General features: G+C 39.1%; 1 long non-coding RNA gene across 2 annotated transcripts; it reads left to right on the forward strand.

Moving 5' to 3' along the window:
• The first annotated feature begins 4,016 nt into the window (after positions 1 to 4,016).
• On the forward strand, positions 4,017 to 10,805 carry LOC124683750. Of its 2 annotated transcripts, XR_006996800.1 has the most exons (7): positions 4,017 to 4,141; positions 5,698 to 5,758; positions 6,049 to 7,193; positions 8,589 to 8,649; positions 10,277 to 10,378; positions 10,493 to 10,549; positions 10,642 to 10,805. It is a non-coding gene; the product is annotated as an uncharacterized LOC124683750 (long non-coding RNA). The 2 variants fall into 2 exon arrangements; XR_006996799.1 differs by having other exon boundaries at positions 6,049 to 8,649.
• The last annotated feature ends 584 nt before the right edge of the window (positions 10,806 to 11,389 follow it).

Genomic DNA, 11,389 nt, shown 5'->3' on the forward strand with positions numbered 1-11,389 from the left:
TCACCCATTTCGGCAATTGGTGCCAACGGGGGAGAAGTTTGGAGGATTTAAGGGAATTTGGTTATGTCTTTGCTTTGTGCTTAAGCATGTGCCTTTATTGCATTGCATCTTGTTGCTTTGCATAGTTGAATATTTAGAGGAAACTCCACTAGGCTTTGAATGCCAATATATGCAATGAAAGTCAAGATCATTCACACATGCATATATTATGGAGGAGTTTGCTCTATATATTCAACTTGTTTGTTACTTAAATTCCTTATATAAACCCACTCAAAGAGATTGTCATCAATTACCGAAATGGGGGAGATTGAAAGTGCATGGAGCCCCCATGTGTGGTTTTGGTAATTAATGACAATCCCTATGGACTAATGTTTGCATTGAGTTATATTTGTAGGTGTTGTCCATAGGCAATGCTTGAACCATTTGTTGGCTTCAAGGTTGCAATAAGAAGAAATTGATGAAGGATATCAAGTATCAAGTATGTCTTGAAGATGAAGATGAAGTGAGCCCTCAAGTTCCTTCAAGACATCAACATGATGAAGAATGCAGAAATGAAGTGCAAGTTCAAGATGAGCCAACACGAAGAGATCATAAGATTGAAGCTTGCCATGAAGAAATGAAGTGCTAGTTCAAGATGAGCCATCTCGAAGAGATCCTTTGATTGACTCTTGCCATCCATATGGTTATCATGGATATGTGAAGTTGCCCTGAAGAAGAAGCTCTCCCATGGTGGATTATGGGGGAGCAACCCACAAGACTTCGTCAAGCAAGCACAATCAAGAAAGGCGTTCCATCTTGTTGAGGTCAAGATCGTCATCATCGAGCTCAAGTGGAATGCGCAAGTATAAGGTTTGCTCTTGATAGGGTTTCTTTCTCATCGGTCTCATAGTGTAGTTGGAGACCGGCTTATTGTTTAGTTGCCGTACTATAAAGAGGGCTCACGAGTGAGTAACTCGATCGTATCATTCGGAGAGAGCTCAAACCTTTGCATCCTTGAATCATCTCTCTTTGTTGTTATTTGGATCTTATCCATGTGATGTTTTAGAGCTTGTGCTTACTTCCATAGCAAGCTCTAGTTCATCGAAAACGGATTCCGCATGAATCACTTGTTGCGTTTTCGATATTAGAGTTTTTCTCTGTTTCTCGTATTGAGAGGTTTCACTCTAAAATACATAAAAACCTACCCCACTTGTTCTTAAGCTTTTTACTCTTTTTGTGGGGTAGCTCTTGTCATCCCCTTAACAACAAAATTGGTTTCACCTAAATCCGAGTTTCCTAACTCAACTTGTTGCATTTTCGAGGTTTGAGGTTTTACCGGTATGTCTTTTTTAGATAGGTCAAACCTTTCGTCTTTTATTTCTATCCTACCTTACTGGACTGTGATGGTTCCCTGCATGATCTTGTAGAGCTTGTTACTAGCTTCGAAACGAGCCCAAGATCATCAAAATCGGAGTCCGGATGCAAAAGTTCTTGAGGTTTTTGTACCGGGTGTTTGGGTATAAACAGGGAGGCCGGCAGTGCCGCTGGGAGCACTCCGGCACTGCCGCCGGGAGCACTCCGGCACTGCCGCTGGGAGCACTCCGGCACTGCCACCGGGACGCGATTTTGGCCATAACGGTCAGATATTTTGGCCCCTATTTAAGGGGGTCTTCTTCCCCAAAGTTCCTGGTCGGTTTTAGCTCGTTTTTCCTCCATTGTTGACCTTCTTTGAGCTTGCTATCTTCATCTCCCTCCAATGATTCTTGCATCCATTTGAGAGAAAGATAGAGGAGATCTAGATCTACATCTTCACCAATCAAATCTCTCTCTTTGTGAGGGGAATTCACTAGATCTAGATCTTGGAGAAATTTGGTGTTCATCCTTCTTATTTGTTCTTCCTCTCTTATTCCCCCAATAGCTTTTGTAGCTTTGTTGGAATTTGAGAGAGAAGGACTTGAGCATCTTTGTGGTGTTCTTGCCATTGCATTTGGTGCATCGGTTTGATTTCTCCACGGTGATTCGTGGAAGTGAAAGTAAGAAGGTTGTTTCTCTTAGGTTTTTGGACCCTAGACGGCTTAGTGGCCTTTGTGGCATCTTTGTGGTGTTCTTGGGGACTCCAATGAAGTTGTGGAGAATCTTCAAGGGCAAGGCCTTTGTGGCATCTTAGTGGTGTTCTTGGGGACTCCAATTAAGTTGTGGAGATTCTTCAAGGCCAAGGCCTTTGTGGCAATTTGTTGGGAGCCTCCAATTAAGTTGTGGAGATAGCCCCAAGCTTTGTGCGGGTTCGGTAACCTCCCTAAGGTTACATAGTGGTTCGAGGACATCCCTCTTGGTGGGAATTCTCGAGGAGAATACGGTGGCCCTCGTGCTTTTGGAGTGACTTGTCCTCCACACCGCTCCAACGGAGAGTAGCACTCGCAAGAGTGTGAACTTCGGGCTACATCGTCGTCTCCCGCGTGCCTCAGTTATCTCTATACCCGAGCTCCTTACTTATGCACTTTACCTTGTGATAGCCATCGTGCTTGAAGTTATATATATCTTGCTATCACATACTTGCTTGTATTGCTTAGCATAAGTTGTTGGTGCACATAGGTGAACTCTTGCTTAGAATAAGTTGTTGGTGCACATAGGTGAACCATAGTATATAGGCTTTGGGCTTGACAAAGTAAACGCTAGTTTTATTCCGCATTTGTTAAGCCCATCTCGTAAAAGTTTTAAATCGCCTATTCCCCCCCCCTCTAGGCGACATCCGTGTCCTTTCAATTTCCCGGTCAAGTAACATAATTGTTTAAACCATTCAAATCTTTTATAGATGTTCAAGGCGAAAATCGTTAAAGGTGGAATCCGTTCAAGATGGAAATCCATTGAACATGGAATCCGTTCAAGGTGGAAACCGTTTATGGAGGGAAACCGTTCATAAATGCTTATGGGTGGAAAACCGGTCAAGGCCAAAATCCATTCAAGGGGGAAGTTTGTTCAAGTACGCTCAAGGCGGAAATTCGGTCAACTAACATAAATGTTTAAACCGTTCAACTTTTAATACATTCTCAAAGCGATAATCCGTTAAAGGTGGAATCCATTGAAGGCGGCAAATCTGTTCAAGGTGGAATCGTTCAAGGCGAAAATTGTTCATGGAGGGAAACCGAAGATATATGTTTAAGGTTCAAAAATGATGTTTCGATTTATGTTTCAAGGCGAAAATCGATTGAAGAAGGTGCAATCAGTTCAAGGCGAAAAAGGTAAGCTTCTAGTTATGCACTCTATTACTTGTAATGCCTGATGAAGTTGAAACTCTTACTTTGTTGTATAAATGCATGCTTTACATTAACTTTCAATTTTTGCTTATCCACATAATCATATTAATTGACTCTAATATGGATGTATCTAGGCACATTTTAGTTCTAGATACATCCATATTGAAGTCAATTAATATGGGTGGAGTATTTTTTTTTTCAAAGTGTTTGTTACAGGCTTTTGTAATCTCTGTGAAGTTGTACTCTGAAGTCGCGGAATGTTTAACAGTAGTTTCATTTGCAGTTTGAAAAATCATGCGGGGGAGCCTGTTTTATACTGTTATATATGGTGAAGCATGTGTGTACCTTTATATACTGCACAAAATATTCCTACTTCGCGTGTTCGAATACAGATAACGAAATGAGAAAAGTTAAGGCATGAAAACATGGTCAGTGTCACGTTGTATCGTGTCGGGGAGCAAAATCGGAGACACCGTTTCACAGTTGTAAACACACCGTGGGATACATTAGCGAACAGGTACTACACATTAGCAACGCTAAAATGGGCCGAGCCCATCAAACCCGATCGCTCGAAAAAAGGTATGCGGAGCCACTCGTCCGCTCCGCTTCAAGCGGTCAATAGGCGCTCCCCTCCAGGTCGGTGTATACGGTTCGCCGCACACCCCCCGTGTACATTTGGGCCGGCCCATTTCTGTCTCCGTTGGTTACCGCATCGTCCCGACCGAGCGAGTGACCTAGTTTCGACTCGACCTCCTTCTTTCTGGTTTCCGCAGCCGACGGACGGAGGCTTCGTCGGCCAAATCCTTCTCGCCCAAGTTCATTCGTCGATTGCTGGTTCCTTTGGCTTCTGGTTCGGTCGTCCCCCGCCGGGCTTCTGCTTCGATCGTGCCCGTCGATGGCGGCGGAAGGTCAGTATCCTTTCTACCTTCTTCTCCGTACGAGCATTTCTGGGGATTTGTTCTGATTAGGGTCTTATTCAGAGGAATTTGTTGGTTGTTTTCGATAGGATTCTAGGGGTTGTTCGTTAGGTTGCGAATTACAAGCGCCGCTTTTCTTTTACTGGACTCTGCTTTTAGGGATTGTTCCTTAGGTTGCTCTTCCTAGGATTTTTTTAGGGGACCTGCACTGCTTCTTCAACGGGTTTCCTCGGCAAGATGTAAGAATTATGAGATTTCTTGTGCGAGAATTCAATAAACCCATGGAAAATATCAGCAATCCAATGTAGCCACTTCACAAAATCATGTGCCCTGTACTTGTTGCTTGGTTGGGGAGATTTCTTTGTGTGAGAATTCAATAAACCCATGGCAAATTTCTGCATTCCAATTTACCTTGTACTATCATCCATACAGTTTCTTCGAACTTGTTTGAGTGTTCTGCTGCTCTTTTTTTCATATAAACTTCTGGCATAAGTAGTGCTGCAATTTCATTCCATATCTTTGCATGCCTTTTTGTAATAATTACTCTTGCTGTAAATGATTGATACTCTTACAGTGTCATAAGCTGCAAGTTCTTTTTAACTAATGGCACTGTCATGTTGCTCTTTTTTTATGAATTGTCTTGTTTCAGTGTAGTGCTTTCTTAATTATACCAGGTTCTGTAACTAGTAATTGAACTATTTTTATTGTTCCGCTGTCTTTTGCTGTAACCTTATGAAAGAAAATTGAAGTACTCCTTTCTGAATGGTTTTACTTGTGCTTCATGATTTCATCGCTTGACTCTAGTAATATGTCTCAAATCATTTCATCTCCAAATTAGAATTAATCAAGAAAAGAGCATACTATCACGGCCAGTACTTTCTTTTTGTGCTTTGACTTTTGAAGTTCAGGTCCTTAACTATCACGGCCTGAACTTTCTTTTTGTGCTTTGACTTTTGAAGTTCAGGTCCTTAAGTATCACGGCCTGCAATGACCTATAGTGTGTCACCACCCCTAACATGCATCTTGTGCATCATAGGAAGACTGTTTGGTTTGCACTTCTTCCCGTTCCCAACGCTTAAGCTGCAGTGGGGAAGGATTGTTTTCCATTTTGCAGCACCGCCTGCAAGCCTAAAGGATATCTCTAAATATGTGTCTGTACTCTGTAGTTAGCAACATGGTAATACGGGACATGTAGTTAGCAACTCTTCCAGGCAGCAGGCAACCAAATCTAAGGTATATGAAGATAGGATATTGGTGGAACCTTCGCTATTCTTGCTCGCTGCATAGTCTTTGTTCATATACAAGTTTGTCTCTCATATTCACCGGCAGAGCCTCATAGAAAAGAACAATAAGATGTTAAACACCACTACCCAACATTCCCTCCTTTAGGCTTGATTGTTTTCCATCTCGAAGTTACTCTTGGTTCAGTTGTATCAAAAATTTGCCGCATAGTCTTTTGTTATATGTTTTAGATCTTTCCAGTCATTTTTCTATTTTCTAGACACTTCACTTTATGTTACTCTTGGTTCTGATTTTTTTCTTTTCAGGAAGTACCAGGGAAGGACCGAAGGAGTTAATGAGTTTACCTGTTGTTTTCTCTAACTACAGGTAATTTTTCTAGCTGTCTAGATTCTTTCCTGTAAAATGTTTTTTGTTCTTTTTATTAGTTGTACAAATGTTTCAGATTTTGATTTTTTTTCCATGTCATCTCCATTCACATTTCTAGGAACAATACTATATAGGTTTCAAAAAAGAAAGAAATAGGTGAGAACTATAAAAAGAAATAGGTTTCAAAATTATTTGCCAGTATGTCAAGGTTGACGTTTAAAAAAAATGCTACATATATTATTTGTTCGGGTTTTTCGAGTTTACGTGTTGTTTTTTCTCTTTTGTCACAGGGACTGTACAATGCTGTGATTGTAATGCCTGGAATTGTAACTGACCAGAGTAGTTTTGATGAGAGGAACAGAAAAAAGTGCGCTGCCAAAGCAACATCTCTTGAGCGAAAAATGTCAGAGTTTGTTATAGATCCATTCATTCAGGCTTTCCACCATAAGCATCTGAGGAGCAACAGATTCAAACAGGCAAATCCGCCATAAGTCAATTTTTCGGTGCTAAGCCCAAATCAGGCAAATCCTCCGTACTTCAAGTTCACTGCTTTTCTTTCTATTTTATTACTTTTCCTTATCTGAATTCACACACATTTCTACACTATATTAGCTAGCGTCTTGGAAGACACATTTGTGGCAGTAGTTGTATGTTGGTGCTTTTATAGCTGCTAGTATGGCTTAACGACAACAGTTTGTGGAGTGTAGTAAAGAAATCTGAAATAGTGGGCTCGTTTGTTTGACATGCCTCATGCCTGACCCTTTTTGGATTGAATATGAGGAATCAATAGCACAGTCTTTTGTAAACTAGGTACTGCTAGTACTAAATGGCATGCCAGTATTTTTTACCTAATGCCTGCCTTCTATATCCATTCATGCCTCCATGGTCCTTGAAAAGAGTCACACGTTCATAGTTTCTTAGGAGAAAAGAGTCACGCCTAATACCCACATTCTATTTGCATGCATCCCTCCATGTTTTATATGTTCCTTCCAGTTTACGCCAAATGCTTGGTCGGTCGCATTTTTGATGGTTTTAATGGAAAAACATTAGTTGATACTACTGAAGTTTTAGATGTCCGTTTTGTTAATGTTGAAACATTCAGAACATTCTCATGAAGTAGCCTCCCTTTAATAGTCCATCTAAGCATTATGTATTCTTCTGGTATGTTTGACAACAACAAATTTGGTTATGGGTTTTATAGATTATGGGTTTTTCCCGGATGCTTATTTTTTACTGGTTCTAACTGCCACTAGCCTGATATAATGAACTCATATTTTCTTGTCTCCTCTCAGTACTGTTTTCCTGGTTGTTCATGCCAAGAATCTGTTCACCTTCATGCTAAAATCCGTTCCAAGAATCCGTTCACGGTGGGTAACCGTTCATGGAAGGAAATTGTTCATGGCAAGAATCCACTAATGACAAGAATCCGTTCATGGTAGGAAATCGTTCATGTTAAAAATCCGTTCATGCTAAAATCCGTGCATGGCAAGATTGTGTTCATGGCAAGAATCCGCTCATGCCAAGAATAGGTTCGTGGTAGGAAACTGTTGATGTCAAAGTTATGTTCCTGCTAAAAATCCGTCCATGCCAAGAGTCTGTTCATGGTAAGAATCCGTTCTTGGCAAGAATCTGTTCGTGGCATGAATCCGTTCATGGTAGGAAACCGTTCGAACATAAATCCGTTCATGTTGAATTCATTCATGATTTTATTATGTTCAAGGTTAGCGAAATGACATGTTAAGATTCCGTTCATCCTTTTTTATGTTCAAAGAAGGAAAACAATCACGATAAGAATCCGTTCATGATTTTTTTTATGTTCAAGGCATTAAAGTGTTCATGTCAAAAATCTGTTTACTGCTAAAAATCTATTAATCAGGAAACCGTTCATGTTAAAAATCTGTTCATGCCAAAAATCCGTTCACGTTAGGTAATCTTTCATGGCAGGAAATCGTTCATGGCAAGAATCTGCTTATGCCAAGAGTCTGTTCATGGTAGGAAACCGTTCATGTCAAAATCAGTTCGTGCTAAAAATCCGTTCATGCCAAGAATCCGTTCATGGTAGGAAATCGTTCATGTAAGAACCAGCTCATGCCAAGAGTCCGTTCATGGTAGGAAACCTTTACTATCAAAAATCCGTTAATGCCAAGAATCAATTCATGCTAGAAATTCGTTCATGACACGAATCCGTTCATGGCAGGAAACCGTTCAAACATAAATACGTTCATGCCAATAATTCATTCATGCTTTTATTATGTTCAAGGTCAGCGAAAGGACATGTTAAGATTCCGTTCATCCTTTTTTATGTTCAAAGAAGGAAAATATTAAGAATTCGTTCAAGCTTTTATTTAATGTTTAAGGCATGTTCATTGATAAGTCTTTTGATGTACTCAATCCTGACTACTCAATTGAAAAATTCTCGTTGTTTGAAGTTTTGAATTCAGTGTAAAATATGTGCATGTGCCTAAACCCAATTTCAGGTCATTCTTATACATTATCTACCTTCCTAGTCTGTGTCTTATTATATTTTATGCTTACTAGGGAATTATTTCTTTCCAATGACTGCAGATATGGTTCTGAGATATTTGTCATTCAGTTCATTAGATATGTTCATGTGCGTAAACACAATTTCAAGTCATTCTTATACATTATCTACCTTCCTTGTATGTGTCTTATTATATTTTTATGCTTACTAGTGAATTATTTATTTTCCAATGACTGCAGATATCATTTGAGATATATTCTCCAATGTTAGCTTTTTATTCTTTTAATTCGGATGAATAAAAAGAATAAAAAGCTAACATTTTTTTGGATGAGTTTTTGGGTGTTGCAGGCGGTGCTGACTCGATAGGATGTGCTCAGTTATTTTTCTGAGGGATAAGAATCCGATCATGGTAAGAATCCATTCATGAGTTTTTCAAAGGAGGGAATCCAATAACAAACCATTCATGATTTTGGTTTTAGTTCAAAATAGGGGGAGGGGGGGGCGGTATTTTTTTTGGGTGAATAGAAGGAATCGTTCAACGATGGAAACCGTTAGTAGGAAAAATCGTTCATGGGAAAAAACCATTCACCGTAATAATCTGTTCATGATAAGAATTCGTTCATGAATTTTTGTTGTGTTCAATGGGGGAATCTGTGTTTTCCCTTTTTTGTTCATGCTTTTTTTGAAAAAGAAGGTATGTTTTTAATTCAAACGGGGGGGGGGGGGGGGGGGTCTGTTGTAATAAAAACCGTTTCATGCTAGTTTTTGGAGTGAAGATAACGTGAACCACTTCGACCTCCAGGGGGTCGGTTATAGGTATAATGATATTTATAAGTTTAAGAAACCGTCACTTTTTAATTTTTGTAGGACTAACCCGTTCATGACAAGGGAAATTGTTCATGGTAAATTTTTGTGTTCACGGTAAGGATCCGTTCATGCGAAAAAACGGTTCAACATAAGAATATGTTCATGGTAAGGATCCGTTCATGAGTTTTGTTTTTTTAGTGTTCACTGTTTTTGCAATGTGCGTTTGATTTTGTTCACGATTTTTCTAGAAGGAGGGAATCCGTTCACAATAACAAACCGTTCATGATGTTTTTAATTCAAACAAGGGGGGAATTGTTTATAATTAAAAACCGTTCATGCTAGGGTTGTTTCATGAACGGAGTTTTTTGTTTAATCTGATTCGTTTCACAATAACAAACCGTTCATGAAAGTTTTTTTGTTCATTAGTTTTACTTTGTCAGAAGAATCCGTTGATTGAAAAATTCGTTTCACTCTTAAGGAAAATTCCGTTCATGCGAAAACTGTTTACCATAAGAACTGTTCATGGTAAATATTCCCGTTCATGAGTTTTTCTCATAGGAGGGAATCCGCTCACAATAACAACACGTTCATGATTTAGTTTTTTAGTTCAAACAGCGGGGGTAATCGTTTATACTTAAAAATCATTCATAACTATTTTTTGGATCAATAAAGGGTACTGACATTTCGTTCATGCAATCTTTTTTATTCACACTATCTTCTGTTCAAGTGGGAAAAACCGTTCGTTGGAAAAACTGTTCACCATAATAATCTGTTCATGATAAGAATCCGTTTATGAGTTCTATTTTTTGTTCAATGGGAAATATGTGTTTTTCTTTTTTGTTCGTGATTTTTTTCAAAAGAAGGTAAACCGTTCACAATAACGAACCGTTCATCATGTTTTTAATTCAAACAGGGGGATGGGGGAATCGTTTAAATTAAAACCCTATTCATGCTAGGTTTTTTGTTTTCATGTTTTTTGTTAAATCTGATTCGTTAATGATAGCCTTTTTGTCCATGGTAAGAATCCATTCTTGAGTTTTTCAAAGGAGGGAATCCAATAACAAACCATTCATGATTTTGTTTTTAGTTCAAAAATAGGGAGTTGAAGTGACATCATTCTCAAATGTTAGTTCTCTACCGTTAGAATTTTCTAAGATGTCAGATACTTTTTCATTTTTATTATGTAACACTGGTTTCCTATTTTTAATATATATGTGTGTTCAAAATAGGCTGACTTTCAAGCCATCCGTGAAATAATCACAACTCAGATTGTGATAAACAAGTTTAATGAGCATCAAATTCCTATAGCAAGACAATTCATTGCTAAACATGTAAGTAAAACCAATCTCAATATGTTAATTTTTCTTCTGAAATAATCAGCAAATGTAAGTTAACTATCAGGATATGTTGAAAAGTGTAATGACATTTTTTACATAATTATGTAGGCTCCTTCATTGACAGAAGTTTACATCTCCTATCTTGCATGAAGATATTTAGCAAATGTAAGTTTTTCTCATTTATATGTTGTTTCTTCACCAAAAATCAAGATTTTTTTTTTCATTTTTCATCCTAACAGCACTGACCACCAAGACAGGAAACAAAAGGAGCACCTGATAAAGCTATACACTCCTGGAAGGAAAGAAATGTGGAAGAAGCAATACAAACTTGAGTTTCATTTTGAGTTTCAAAGCAGTTGTATTGGAGCAAAATCAAATTATGACCTATTTATTTCTGTTTTCATAATCTGTTTTTATAACATGATTCAGTGTACCTATTTTATTCTAATTTTCCAACTGTCTCTATATCAGCAAAACAGGGGAACAGCTTAGTATGTATTTCTACAGCTTTTTTCTTCTCCTTTGATAGCATTTTGCCATAAAGGATTTTTGCCACAAGTTTAATGAGAATTTACTCTTTTGAGAGCATTTCCTAGAAATAATTTCCCAGAAAGGATTAGCGTAAGTTATGAAGGATTTGACTGAGTTCTGCTTCGCTTTTTAGGGCTGGTTTCGAAGTATCAGAACCACCGAAACAGCAAAGCAGCAACATCCGAACGAACCACCAAAACAGACGAGCGAAATCGATTAGCCAAGCAGCGTTACGAGCGAAACAGACGAGCCAACCGTTAATGGGCCAGGCCCAAATGCGACGGAGGGGTGTGCGGGACGTGTTCCGCACCGAAAACTCTAGAAAAAGGCCGACCTCTGAGAAGGGAAGAGACTTTCTCCGCGCGCGACACGTGGTTGAACGTGGGGCGCGGAATTTGCCGGTGGACTTCCTCCGCGCTCGACACGTGTTGCTTTCCGGTGATTTTGCGAACCGTCCACTTCTCGTAACGGGTC

The sequence above is a fragment of the Lolium rigidum genome, chromosome 1 (genome assembly GCF_022539505.1).
Source record: "Lolium rigidum isolate FL_2022 chromosome 1, APGP_CSIRO_Lrig_0.1, whole genome shotgun sequence".
NCBI classification, from domain to species: domain Eukaryota; kingdom Viridiplantae; phylum Streptophyta; class Magnoliopsida; order Poales; family Poaceae; genus Lolium; species Lolium rigidum.